Below are 13,777 nucleotides of genomic sequence, written 5' to 3'. Positions count from 1 at the left end.
GTGCTTAAAGCAAGCAAGAAGCAATTTACTGTCGGGATACGACAAATATTAATAGTCAGCTTGTTGATACGTTGCTTAGCAACTCATAAACGGACAGTGGTAGAATTATTGAAACGATCTTTTAAGTTTAATGACCACTACACACACATTAGAAACTAATTGCTCTAACTGTGAGTGACTTCTAGATTGAACGAGTTTTTTTTAAATTTCAGATAATTGGTATTAATAAACTTCTTTTGAAGTTGAAAGTTCATCACTGATGTTTAGTCGAAAGATAGATAGTACTAGCTACGCTACTAAGTATAGTTTTAAAAGAAAAGAGAGCACATAACCTGTTTTTCTTTTGAGAAATGTTCGTACTTCAGTCGTCAGTCTTTTCAAATGAGAGGCACGAGTGGTGCTCCCTCACAGCACTACGATATCGTGAACCACCACACACATGTGCCCCCTTCTCACTACATTTCTGCATTGAAAACCCTCAGGTATAGCCGCTGTACGAAGAAGAAAGAAAGAAGAGGAAAGATCAGCGAAAGAAACGGAGCAAAGAGAGAAGGGGAGGTCACAATATCTTCAGATTTTTACATTTTACCAATAATGAAAAACCTCACTGTAATGACTATACAAGCTACAGTCTGTAAGTGGCCACTTCAGAAGACAACATAAGGAAATTTTCTGCATTTATGAAAAGCAGATTCAGGAGGTTGTTTGTTGCAGTAATTACTTGGAGATGAAGAGGCTTGTACAGGATAGTGAGACATGGAGAGCTGCATAAAACAAGTCTTTTGACTGAAGACCACAACAACAACAACAACATGAAAATATTAGGAGAAGGATAGATTGCTACCCGCCATACAGAAGAGACGATGAGTCACATACAGGCACAACAAAAAGACTACTAAACATGTAAGCTATGGGCCAGAAGGCCTTCTTCTGAAACAGACCAAATGGATGCAAGCATTCACACTAACGCAGCCAGCAAACACAGATGACACTGTCTTGGCTGCCAAGGCCAGCACATGATGGGAGAAGCAAACTGGGTGGTCTGGGTAAGGAGGAGGTTGGGGGTGGTGGGGGGAAGGGAGAGCAGACCTTGGCTGGGGGCCATAAAGTGCTGTTTGTAGGAGCGTATAGGGACAAGTTGGAGGGAATGCAGAGCAGCTATGTGCAGTTGGGTAGTTAGACAGACGGCAAGGGGAGAGGGGGAAGGAGTGGAAAAGGAGAGATGTAAAACGACTATGAGTGCAGTTGTCGAGTAGAGGGCTGAGTAGTGCTGGAGTGGGAACAGGGAAGGGGTTAGGTGGCTGAAAGACAACGACTAACAAACGTTGAGGCCAAGAGGATTAAGGGAACTATGGATATATTGCAGGGAGAGTTTCCACCTGTGAAACTCAGAAAAGCTGGTATTGATATGAAGGTTCCAGATGACACAGACTGTAAAGCAGTCATTAAAATGAAGAACATTATGTTGGAGAGCGTGCTCAGCAAGTGGGACAGCGATTGCAGCCTAGTTTGTAGACCACTTGACTGGATTTACAGGTAGCCTTGACTTTGATGGGACAGATGATGCTTGTGACCAGACTAGAGTACGTGGTGGTTGGAGGACATATGGGACAGGTCTTGCATCTCGGTGTATTACAGCGGTATGAGCCATGAGGCAAGCGGTTGGGAGTAGTGATTGTATAGGGATGGAAGAGGATGTTATGTATTCTTGGTTGGTAGTGAAATGTCTTCGTGAGAGGGGTTGGGAGAATAATGGGTTGGACAGTCCTCATTTCAGGGCACCACTAGAGGTAGCTGAAGCCCTGGCAGTGAATGTGATTCAGTTGCTTCAGTCCTGGGTGGTACAGAGTCACGAGAGGAATGCTCCTCTATGACCAGATGGTGGGCCCTCAAAGGAGAAGTAATTGTGGGGGAGACATAATCTATATACAATGGGCACCTGCATGGCACCAACCTATGTCAACCTATTCACAGGCCATTTTGAGGGATTCTTCCTAAATTCCCAGAGTCACAAACTGTTCACCTGGATCTGATTCACTGATGACATCTTTGTGATCTGGATTGAGGGTATGGACACCCTATCCACGTTCTCCCCCATTCACTTCTCCTGGTCCCCCTCAACCCAACCAGCCACTTTCCTCAATGTTGACCTACACCTCAGAAATGGCTACATCAGTACCTCTATCATATCAAGCCTGCTAACCACCAGCAATACCTCCACTTAGAACGCTGCCACCCATTCCATACTGTAGAGGACAAGGGGTTAATTTTTGGAAATATGATACGAAATTTTGGTATAGTATGTTTCAGTGCCCGATGCGCCAGCCTCACTGGCCGATGATGGCTGGCCAGTGCATTATGCAGGTGACACAGGCATTATGCAGGTGACACAGTTTTTCAATGAATGTTGGTATGTGTGTACGTGCGCAGCAGCCATCAACAACCAGAACACAGCACTACACAGGTGCGGGTCGCGTGAGGTGCGGTTGCGTTAGTTAACGCGCCGAGAACCTTCTAATAAACACGGCGCCGCGTAACCGGTGGATTCAGCAACGGTCTGCACTATTTAAGAGCATCAGAGGTGGGCGTCAGCAATTGGTTCGATGGACTGGGCGTTCAGTCGCCGTTTCGTCGTCGTCATCAGTGACACTGTCTCCAAGGACTGGTCAGCAAAGGGCATTGCCTGCTGCTGCACTGGGACACCCGGCGTCGTCGTCACGAGCCGCCGCGTCTGCAGGAGGCGGGCTGGGTCAGGCCTTGTGCTGCTAACTTCCTAACACCTGCGCAGCCGCTGACCGAGCATGGCGTCAAGTTCCCTGGACTGCGTTCATCAGCACGTCTCCACAACGACACGAGCGGTGGGGCTGAGCTACTGGAAAATGTATTGGGAGAACCAACAATAAAGAGGAAGATTGCTAAAAACAGCCACCTTCTTCCACCAAGCCACGCCTTACAACTCTGACCACGTCACCTGCTCCGGTCTTCCTATTACAAGTGTTGTCAGTCGGGCAATCTGCGCATCACACACTTCTGTTAGAATTGGTGGCAGTAGAGGTCTTCTCCCTGGATTTGGAGAAAATAGTGTCTGGTAGTTGACGTGGATATGTGGCACCTGAGAAGGGCAACAATGGATAAGCAACTCCTGCAACATGACAAGTAAGTGCCAATTTTTCGTTTGGTGGTTTGTCTGAACCTGTAGCATAGTCCATCTCCCTTCCTGTTTTTTCAGGGCTTACTGTAGTCTTTATTCGATATCTGGTAGTGATAGAGCAGTCTGTGTCAACCGAGGTGGCTATTTAGCAGCTACTTGAGCGAGGCATATCGTTTTTGTTGTGATTATCGTTTCCTGAATCAAAAAACTGTATCGGTTGCATACCCAATGCCTAATATCAATGAAACTCTGGATAATTTGGGTCAGTGTCAGTACTTCACGCCCTTGAATCTTCGAAGCACGTACCACCAGTTGAAGGTCGCCCCGGAAGAACGACCGAACACCTACAGGTCATTTTCAGTATTGGCAAATGCCTTTCAGACTCAAAAATGCTCCGGCAACGGTTACTAGATAGCGTGTTACGAGGGCTGAAACCTAATTAGTGGATGGTATATTTGGATGACATAATTGTTTTGTCAAAGGAAGTGCAAGAACATGTGCGCCATTTGCGGGAAGTTTTCGATAGTTTGAAAGCTGTGTGGTTAACTCTTCATATGGAAAAATGTAATTTTTGTTGCACAAAGTCTGTTATTTAGGTCATATTATAGGACAGGAGGGTGACCACATGGATCCAAAACTTGTAGAGATGGTAATGAATTTTCCGACACCTACAAAAGTAAAAGAGTTGCGGTCTTATTTAGGTCTCCCAATTTTTACAGGAGGTATATTCCAAAATTTGCGGAAATTGCAAAGCCCCTCATGCAGTTGTTGAAGAAGGGAGCAAAATGTCACTGGTCAGCAGAATGCGAAGAGGATTTCAAAAGTTAAAAAAAATTTATGAACATCTAGTCCGGTTTTGCCTTTTCCAGGTTTTAGTAAACAGTTTATATTATCTTGTGACTCTATTAATTTTGCTTTGGGTATTGTATTATCTCAGGAAATAGATAGGCAGGAACACTCGATAGCATATGCTTCCAGACAGCTAAACAATGCAGAAAAAAATTACTCAACAACCGAGAAGGAGTTATTGGCATTAATTTTCGGAATAACCTGTTTCCAGTGTTATTTGTATGGACTACGTTTCAAGTTGATCACTGACCATGCAGCACTTAAGTGGTTGTTAGGGCTTAAAGACCCAACGAGTAGATTAACTAAGAGGACTCTGCGTCTTAGTGAGCATGATGTTGAAGTAATTCATCGACCGGGTAAATCTCACAGAAATGCGGATGGACTGAGTCATAAATTATGCGCCATGGAATGCACAGAAATAAATGAGAACGAATGGGTGGAGCCACAAACTGCCGACACAGACTGTCAACAATTTTCCTCGCAGCAACAGTTCATCGTGGAAGACGGGATATTGTACCGTAAAACTAGGAATGGTCCAATCATAGCCATACCAGAAAAATTGCGAATTGAAATTTTCAAGCAAGCACATGATTCAATGTTTTCTGGTCATTTGGGTCGAAGAGCAATGGAAAGGAGCGAAGCACAGAGTTATTGGTGGTCAACGTGTAGGCAAGATGTCAATCAGTACATAAAGAATTGCATTCCGTGTGTTCAACAGGCAGAATTGAGTCATCAGAAAATTGTGTTGCAACGACTACCGGAAGCGTATAGACCTCTCCAATTACTTGGCTTAGACGTCTTAGGACACTTTGTGCAAACACCAGTGGGTAATCGCTATGTTTTAACAATAATAGATCATTTTTCGCGCTATGTGTCTATGACAGCTATTCCACTCCAACGAGCCGAAACAGTGGCTCATGCCATGGTACATCAGTGGATACTGAAATTCGGAACAACTGAAACTATAATTACAGATCAAGTGACAAACTTTATGTCCGATTTGATGAAACAATTATGTAAGCTGTTACATGTAAAGTAATTGAGTACAACCGCGTTGCATCCGCAGGCTAATGGTCGGACCAAGAGAGCTCACTGTACAATAGCTAAGATGTTAAATTATTATGTAAATTCACAACACAACAATTGGGATACCCTATTGGCGATTGTAGCTGTGGCGTATAACTCAAAAGTGCATGAAAGTACAGGATTGTCTCTGTATGAAGTATTGTTCGGTCGGAAGATGCTATCTCTGTTTGAATTGCTCCAGACCCCACCAGGAACCGATATTTCGGCTGTTAAGGATTTATCCACAAAGTTGAAAACAATCTGGTGGCAGGTGAAAAAAGTGAACACTAAAGCAGGAGAGAGACAGGACAAAGTTCACAATACAAAGGCAGTTTTACCCAAATATCATGTAGGACAATGGGTGATGATGATTAATCATTATGTGTCAAAAGGCAAAACGAAAAAATTTGTATCCCGTTGTCAAGGTCCTTTCCAGGTGATCGAGATGACATCGCCGGTGAATGTAAAATTACAGCTTCTAACTCGCCCTACTATTGTGAGTGTGAGTCGAATTAGTCCTTTCAAGGGGAATTTTAAGTAACTTTCTTCATTGTCTGCAGTAACTTGTAGTAGAGAGAAAGATGAATCTAAGAAAATGAATAAGAAAGGAGTAGATAAACAAGAGAACCAAGTTAATTGTGGAAGCGATCAGACATTCTACTATGCTCTTAGCCCACGCATAAAAAGGAAGAGCTAATGCGAGTTGTTTTTCTTTTGTTTCTCAGAAGGCGTGACGTTCTGGTAAGACCAGCAGTTCCAGCATAATGAGTTGTGCTGAAGAGGGAAGCTGTGCACCGTCTCTCAGCATAGTTATTCTGTTTTGTTGCTGTTGCAACTTAGCTGAAGCCTTGAGGGTACGCCCTATGTTTTGTTCTCGCGAAAAGCGGACGTAATTCTGCCCAGACATCAATGGACCTTAAGGATGGACTGTAATATATGGGTGGTTGAAGACGAAATCTGTAAATTAGAGGATACATTTAATGAACTTCATTCCATGGTGGCTAATCAGTCAAGATTTAATGACACACAGGGGGAGTATCAGCTACTATGATCAGCTTTTGGACGCTTACAAGCTCAGTTGTGGCAAACTGCAGGGTTTATCCCGCATACCCATAGGAAAAGAGGATGGTTAGACACAGGTGGCCATATCCTAAAAACTGTTTTTGGGACCGCTAACACGGAAGATGATATAAGGATTAATGAAACGCTACGGCAGGTACAGTATAATGGGAAGGACAACCAGAGAATGTTCACACAACCCAATTGGGGAGTTTGGAGAAAGATGTAGTTAAGAATACGCACCAATTGCGAGCTTTGGCCGTGCACATTAAGGCCACACCCGACACAACCAATCAAGTACTGGTTGGATAACATCAATTCACAGCTGACAATCATAAGCTACTCCGTTTTCTTGCTGATAATATTATAGAAGCACGCATAGAAGTCACAGAACTACAGGAGGCTTTGTTCCACGCAATGCACGGGCACCTAACCCCGGTACTGTTACCTTCGGAATAACTTTGGGAAGGATTACAGAAAGTTCAATCAGAATTGCCCGCATCCCTGGATTTACTGACGACATTAACAGACGAAAACTTATCTCTGTACTACAAAATGGACACTGTTACCAAGTCGCAGACAGGTACCCTTCTGAGAATTCATATCACAATACCATTAACATGTGAGAATTGTAAATTTGAATGTTATGCCTTGCATACATATCCAGTAAAGTGGGAAATTTTGCAGAAATTTGTGTAATTAAACATATGGAAATACTGTTAGTGGCACGTAACAGATAAGCTCATGCGCTCCTCACTGCACAAGACTTGCTGCATTGTCGAACAGGTCCAGTTACCATCTGCCCCACGAAATTGTTTCACACTGTTCTCAAATCTTGTGAGTATTCTCTATTCTGTTCTCAAGAACCAGTCACCGAGTGCCCTAAGGAAATTATAGTAGGCACAGCGCAGTTCTTTCAGAAAGTGGGTCCACATTGGGTAGTTTCAGTAGTGAAAAACACAGTCGTTATTTGCATTCGTTACGAGCAGGGTAAGCAAGGGAGTACACAAGGAATAGAATTGCAGGGTCAGGGACCGTTAATTAACGGCACACAGTGTGACATTTCAGGGCCAACTTTCCAAGTACGAGCCATGATTACTGGAGCTAACATCATGAACATAAAGTGCACATCGATCTACACTCCTGGAAATTGAAATAAGAACACCGTGAATTCATTGTCCCAGGAAGGGGAAACTTTATTGACACATTCCTGGGGTCAGATACATCACATGATCACACTGACAGAACCACAGGCACATAGACACAGGCAACAGAGCATGCACAATGTCGGCACTAGTACAGTGTATATCCACCTTTCGCAGCAATGCAGGCTGCTATTCTCCCATGGAGACGATCGTAGAGATGCTGGATGTAGTCCTGTGGAACGGTTTGCCATGCCATTTCCACCTGGCGCCTCAGTTTGACCAGCGTTCGTGCTGGACGTGCAGACCGCGTGAGACGACGCTTCATCCAACCCAAACATGCTCAATGGGGGACAGATCCAGAGATCTTGCTGGCCAGGGTAGTTGACTTACACCTTCTAGAGCACGTTGGGTGGCACGGGATACATGCGGACATGCATTGTCCTGTTGGAACAGCAAGTTCCCTTGCCGGTCTACGAGTGGTAGAACGATGGGTTTGATGACGGTTTGGATGTACCGTGCACTATTCAGTGTCCCCTCGACGATCACCAGAGGTGTACGGCCAGTGTAGGAGATTGCTCCCCACACCATGGTGCCGGGTGTTGGCCCTGTGTGCTTCGGTCGTATGCAGTCCTGATTGTGGCGCTCAGCTGCACGGCGCCAAACACGCATACGACCATCATTGGCACCAAGGCAGAGGCGACAATCATCGCTGAAGACGACACATCTCCATTCGTCCCTCCATTCACGCCTGTCGCGACACCACTGGAGGCGGGCTGCATGATGTTGGGGCGTGAGCGGAAGACGGCCTAACGGTGTGCAGGACCGTAGCCCAGCTTCATGGAGATGGTTGCGAATGGTCCTCGCCGATACCCCAGGAGCAACAGTGTCCCTAATTTGCTGGGAAGTGGCGGTGCGGTCCCCTACGGCACTGCGTAGGATCCTACGGTCTTGGCATGCATCCTTGCGTTGCTGCGGTCCGGTCCCAGGTCGATGGGCATGTGCACCTTCCGCCGACCACTGGCGACAACATCGATGTACTGTGGAGACCTCACGCCTCACGTGTTGAGCAATTCGGCGGTATGTCCACCCGGCCTCGCGCATGCCCACTATACGCCCTCACTCAAAGTCCGTCAACTGCACATACGGTTCACGTCCACGCTGTCGCGGCATGCTACCAGTGTTAAAGACTGCAATGGAGCTCCGTATGCCACGGCAAACTGGCTGACACTGACGGTGGCGGTGCACAAATGCTGCGCAGCTAACGCCATTCGACGGCCAACTCCGCGGTTCCTGGTGTGTCCGCTGTGCCGTGCGTGTGATCATTGCTTGTACAGCCCTCTCGCAGTGTCCGGAGCAAGTATGGTGGGTCTGACACACCGGTGTCTATGTGTTCTTTTTTCCATTTCCAGGAGTGTATGTACCCGACCAACCTGTGCAATTCGTCACCAAAGAAAATCTCACTCTTTTGAATAGCACATTACACCCGACTTTGCTCACCTCTTTGGACCAGATGCTAGCAGCTCAGCATGGGCGTATATCTATGGAACATCTTTTTCAACGAGTGCATGAGTACCGTATTGAGCATAAGCAATGCTTACTAGTTATTGGATCATCAACCACCGCCACCTGTATTTTTACCTTTGTTGTAGGATTAGTGTACTATTGGCTCAAGAGGAATGTAGCCCAAATCCCGCCCCTTCCAACCTTTAATCTAAGTGTCCAGACAAAATCACTTAACAGTTGTGAGGCATTACACCGGAACACAGCAATGTTTAGGAACAAAGACTAGACTGAGGGTAGAAGTGAATGAACACAGTGTAAATAGTGAATCAATATCATTTTGTGGTGTTTGCGAAGTGAACTGTAGTTGTTTTGACTTTTTGGTTGAATTCGGGGATGAATTCTTTTCGTACGAGGGAGGAATTGTAGAGGACAAGGGTTTATTTTCAGGAAATATGGTGCGAAATTTTGATTTAGTGCGTTTTAGTGTGTGTAATGCACCAGCCTCATGGCAGATGGCAGGCGAAGGCTGGCCGGTGCATTATGTAGGTGACACAGTTTTGCAACAAACGTCGGTATGTGTGTACGCACACAGTAGCCATCAACAACCAGAATGCAGCATTAGCAGAATTACGCAGGCACGGGCCGTGTGTGGCGCGATTTGCAACTCATCGAGAACCTTCTAATAAACATGGCGCCGTGTAACCAGGGAATTCAGTAGTGGTCTGCACTATTTAAGGGCCTCGACAATTGGTTTGACGGATTGGGTGTTCAGTCGCTGTTACGTCGTCGTCATCAGTGTCACTGTCCCCGAGGACTGCTTGGCAGAGGGCTTTGCCCGCTGTTGCACCGGCGACACCCAGCATCGTCACAAGCTGACGCGTCTGCAGGAGGTGGGCTGGGCTGGGCCTCATGCTGCTAACCTCCTACTGCCTGTGCAGCCGCTGAGCGAGCATGGTGTCGTGTTCACTGGACTGGGTGCATCACCAAGTCTCCACGACGACACGAGTGGTGGGGCTGAGCTACCGAAAAATGTATTGGGAGAACCAACAATCAAGAGGAAGATTGCTAAAAACAGCCACCTTCTTCTACCGAGCCACGCCTTACAACCCCGACCACTTCACCCGCTCCAGTCTTCCTATTACAATACCAATAAGTCTCTTCCATACAGTCTAGCCACCAATGACCGTCACATCTGTAGCTACAAGCAGTACCAGTTGAAATATACCAAGAGTCTCGCTAAGGCCTTCACAGACAGTAAGTACCCTCCTAACTTTGTACAGAAACAGGTCTCCCATGCCTTCTCTCTCCAGTCATCCACCAGGTCCCAAAGGCCCAGTATCTGGCCACAGAAGATCATTCCTCTAGTGATTTAGTACCACGCAGGACTGGAGCAGCTGAATCACATTCTCTGTCAGGGTTTCTCCTACCCACTATCCTTTCTCATCCCTCCCATAGTGACATTCCACCACCCACTGAAACTATACAGTGTCCTCTTCCATCCGTATGCAATTCCTGCTCCTAAACCCTTACCTCATGGCTCATATCCCCCATATAACATACCTACATGCCAGACTTGTCCTATACCTCCTACCACCACCTACTCCAGTGTGGTCGTAAGTGTCACCTATCCGATCAGAGGCGGGACTACCTGTGAAACCAGTTGTCTCATCTAGAAGGTGAGCTGCAAACACTGTGCTTCATTCTATGTTGGCATGACAACCAACAAGCTGTCTGTCCACATGTACTGTAACCGACTAAATATGGCCAAGAAACAGCTGTACCACTCAGTTGCTCAGCACACTACCCAACTCAATGTTCTTCATTTTAATGTCTACTTCACAGACTGTGCCATCTGGATCCTTCCTACCCACACCAACTTTTCTGAACTACACATGTCAGAACTCTACCCAGAAATATATCTTACTTTTTCGTAATCCTCCAGGTCTCAACCTTCGTTAGTCATTGTCCTTCACCTATTTATCCCTTCCCTGTTGCCACTGTAGCACTATACTAACTTCTCTTCCACAAGCACACCCAGAATCTTCTCTCCTTTTCTGCTCCTTCCCCCACCCAACCACTGTGCCCTTCGTCTTACCTCCTACCTGCCCTACCCTCTTCCACCTCATCCCTGTATGCTCTCACAAACAGCACTTTACTGGCCCCACACATAGCCTGCTTTCCCTCTCACACTCTGCCCCAGCCTCCTCCTTACCTCCACCACCCAGATTGCTTCTTCCTTCTTGTGCAGTTGCTTGCCGTCTGGCCTTAGCAGTCAGAGGCAGTGATCACATGTCTGCGAGCTGTGTTCGTGTGAATGTGTATGTCTACGTTGTCTATAACAGAAGACGGCCTTATGGTAGTAAGCTCACATGTTTAGTTGTCTTTTTGTTATGCCTGTCTGCGACTCAGCATCTCTACTATATGTTGAGTAGCAATCTACCATTTTCATAATGTTATCATTGTTCCATACTGGATTTTCTATTGTTTGATTTTGTCCTTATGAAAAGTTATGAATAGATGAAAGCCTTCCATTATACAAAGACAGACTAAAAATGAAGCAGTATATTCTTGCTAAACCAAATCGTTTTCAAATAATGATTGTTGTTTTCCGCAATTTACACACACATATTTTAGATTTCATTCTCTATTATGGGTGACATACAGATATTCACAAATATGACCTAAGCATCTAAGGAGATGATGTTATATTGGTAGAGTCAGGGACACATCCTATACTGTAATAATTACTTCTCAAGACTTGCTTGTATTGTTGATTGTACTACTGAGCAACAAACGTTTGTAGTACAGTCAGGCACACAAGAAAAGATATGCCTAACATGGTTGAAGAACTGAAGGATGATGGGCTTACTTTCCATTCTGCACTTCGATTACTGTTGGCACTAAAACGTTGTGACAAAAGAGATGTATGGATGACTTTAGCAGTCCACTCAACAGAAATGGGGGAAACATCAAAGTTGAATCATCAAACAGAATTGAAACCTATAATAGTACTGGACTACAAGAAATCAGTGGCATCCATAGGTAAAAGTGAAATGGTAAAAAAGGCGGTGGAAAGCACAAGAAAATCCAATAAATTCTACCACAAGTTGTTCTTTCACACTGTGGACTTATCACCTTTTAACTCTTATTGAAACCAAGCAATGGAAAATCCAGGGTCGACTAACTAGTGCATTATGAAAAGTGTAGTTGCTATTCATCATATAGCCCAGATGCTGAGTCGCAGATAAGCACAACAAAAAAACTTTCAAACAAAGCTTTCAGCCATTCTGCGTATTACCCACCATTGACTGCTAGGAGCCGATAAGATTCACTCGTAACTAGTACGAGTTACAAACTAGTCTGCAAGATTCTCTCTTTCATATGCTACACTATAACCATATTTCGCAATAATGCAGTCCATGCAGATAAGCTGAGACATCACGAGAGCTCCTACAAAAGCGATTGTTAACTATTTCTGCGACACTTTACAATTTCTGAGAGGTCGACTTGGCTCTTATTTCCATAGTCATGTGACTTCCATATAACATTGAGAATCGTTCAGATGCGCCTGCGATGGTGACTGAATTTACAGCCTTTGTGTGTTTGAACCTGTAAATTGAAATTTAGCGGATTTCCTTTAGTACTCATGTGGATGACTTTAGTCTTTTCATTATTTAGAGCCCATTGCCATTTTTCTCACTATACAGATATTTTATCTCAGACGTTTTGTAATTTGTTTTAATCATCTGATGACTTTATAAGATGGTAAATCATCTGGAAAGATTCTAAAAGGACTGCTCAGATTGTCTCCTAAACCGTTTTATTAGATCAGGAACAGAAGAGCACCTATAACACTTCCTTGCAGGCGCCAGATGTCACTTCTGTTTTTCTCGATTTTCCATTGATTACCAAATACTATGACCTTTCTGACAGGAAATTATGAGTTCGGTATACAACTAAGACCATACTCCATAGACACGCAATTTAATTAAAGTTGCTTCACATTTATTGGCATCACTTGTCAAACTCCTATCAAAATCATACTAAACCATTTACAGATACACATTCACAGCTGTACTGCTATAAGAAAGTAACATTGACATCTAAACAAATAATTAAATTGCCTTCTGAATGAAACTGCAAGTAGTAGGACAAAGTTCATGACACTACACACTGCATTGTAGCCAGATTTATTCAAGATGATTGACCCAAGATGGCAGCATTAGATATGGCAACGTCACAATGACGTCATGGTGGGAAGTTCAAATGTTGGCGAGAAAATAGGTCAATTGCGCTACCTCCACTAACCTAACCTCCTCCCATCCCATCCCCTCCTCTCCTCTCCTCCCCCCGAAAATTGTGGGAAGTTCAAATTTGGGCAGAAATATGGTCTATTGGGCTTCCTTCACTAACGTCGACGGCCACCTCTTCCTTGGAATTGGTGGGGAAAGGACTCGGCATGTGCTGGGCTGCTGGATAGGATGAAAGCAAGTCTTTATTCTGCAGGCAGTCTTTATTTAAACAATTTGGGTTGTCACAGGCAGTAGCTCCATCCAGTGTGTTCACCATGAGGTTCAGAGTCCAACTGACCTAGCGCATAGTACCACCACCAGAGGTCGCTGTCATCCCTTCCATGACATAGTTCAAGATGGTGGCCTGGGGGAAAAATGGCGGGAAAAGAACTCAGCCTATTCTGGGCTGCTAAATAGGAAGGACTGTACTTTATTTGTTTTGGAACAATTTATTTAGCGATGGATTTGACGTAGTGTATTTATTACACTGATACAAAATACTTGCTCTGGCGTGCTTGGGGTCACAATACATAGCCTACAGGCCTGCAAACTACTCATAACTCAATGAAATAATGCAGTACACTTATGTGCAGAGACGAGAATAATTCGTCAGTTGTCTAAATAGTGCATGTAAAATGCTCTGTAGATGCGCTCATTAATTCTAAACTGTCCAAATAATGCAGTAGTACACAGTATACAGACCTGCAAACTAC

The sequence above is a fragment of the Schistocerca gregaria genome, chromosome 1, assembly GCF_023897955.1.
Source record: "Schistocerca gregaria isolate iqSchGreg1 chromosome 1, iqSchGreg1.2, whole genome shotgun sequence".
Lineage (NCBI taxonomy): Eukaryota > Metazoa > Arthropoda > Insecta > Orthoptera > Acrididae > Schistocerca > Schistocerca gregaria.
The sequence above is the reverse complement of the archived record's forward strand: the minus strand, read 5'-3'. Positions refer to the sequence as shown.